The following is a 1,606-nucleotide window of genomic DNA, read 5'->3' on the forward strand; positions in this document are numbered from 1 at the left end:
CAATACTACTCAGCAAAAAGGAACATACTGTTGATACACACTAAGACCTGGGAGCTCTACAGTGAATTATGCGCAGTGAAAAAAATCTTACAATATTACCTACCTTATGATTCCATGTACACAGCATTCTTGAAATGACAAAGTATTAGAGATAAAGAACAAATTTTTGGTTGCCATGAGTTAAGGGGAGCAAAAAGGCAGTAGAGACAGGAGTGTGTCCATTAAAAGAAAACATGAAAAATCCTTGTTGGTATGGAAATGGTCTATATCTTGAACATATTTGACATCAATATTCCGGTGCTGATATTGTACTATACTTTTGCAAAATGTTACCATTGGGTAAAACTGACTAAAGGCTACATGGAATCCTTGTGTATTAGATTTTTGCAAGTGCATGTTATAAAATGACTTCAAATTTTAAAAGTTTAATTTAAACTGATAAGAACAGATACTACACATGATCTTAGCCAAAAGGCTGAGAAGTGATTTAAAAAAAGAGGGATGCTATTCCACTTTCTTCTGGCCTCTATGGTTGTAATACTAAATCTGTAGTAATTCAGATAATCATTCCTTTTAATATAATGAGTTTTTCTATGGTTGTTTTCAATATATATGTTTTCCTTTACCTTTGGTTTTCAGTAGATTTGTTATGATGTGACTAAGCATGGCCTACTTTGAATTTATCACCCTCATTCTGGTCACTTTTCCTGTTTCCCCACCCCAGCCCCACACAATATGCCTGCTTTTTTGGTTTCTAAATTATATATAAATATATATCTATGATACGAATGCATGTAATAGTAAATATTTTGTTATGTATTTTGTCCAGAGTTCATTATAATTATTGTTTCACTAGGGGCCTGCATGCTAATCTAGTAGAAGAAATCTGAATTCTGTACTTTTAATAATCTTGTACCCCAGTCATATAATCACATACAGATTAATGTATTAAACCATCTAAAAGATCCTATCTCTACCATCCATCTCAAAATATAAAACACTATATTGATTGCATGCTTAATTCACTTCAAGTTATTTGCCTATGGAAACATACTTTTAATCTAGTTCATTGTGTTATAATAAATGTTTCATATTTTTTAAATGTTGTTTGTTTTACAGAATACCCATAGCTTTCTTTCTATTTTTATCCAAGCCCCCTCTTTATGTATCTTATGCCATGATACAAATAAGTGGCCTGTTAAAGTATGAGAACTGAATTGAATTGGAAACTCCTATAAAAATTTGATCTTTTAATCAATTGTGGCATATAAATAGTAATTATTTAAGATCTGTTTGCCCTAAAAGATCTTATTTACCACACCCTACTTCTTAAGACTGTTTACAAGATTATAGATTCTAATAATCTTCCCTCAGTCTTTGTTAAAGCGGCAGAAGGGAGCTTTCTTCATAGCTTTTTGTCTTGGAGGCACAAGAGCTATATGCACATAAAGAAATTATTTTTCCATTGCTGGTTATAAATGGCATTGCCAGATGATGTTCAGGTGTTCCCAGGCACCCAGAAACCAGCAACACATGAAGAAAACACAAATCATTAAAACTAATACAAAAAGAAGACAACAACAGATAATCTGAAAAGTCCATTATA

The 1,606-nt window shown here is 32.1% G+C and overlaps 1 pseudogene; it reads right to left on the reverse strand.

Moving 5' to 3' along the window:
* Positions 1 to 385: 385 nt before the first annotated feature.
* On the reverse strand, positions 386 to 487 carry LOC111762307 (U2 spliceosomal RNA; annotated as a pseudogene).
* Between the last annotated feature and the right edge of the window lie 1,119 nt (positions 488 to 1,606).

This window comes from Dasypus novemcinctus, chromosome 18 (assembly GCF_030445035.2).
Source record: "Dasypus novemcinctus isolate mDasNov1 chromosome 18, mDasNov1.1.hap2, whole genome shotgun sequence".
Taxonomy (NCBI): Eukaryota; Metazoa; Chordata; class Mammalia; order Cingulata; family Dasypodidae; genus Dasypus; species Dasypus novemcinctus.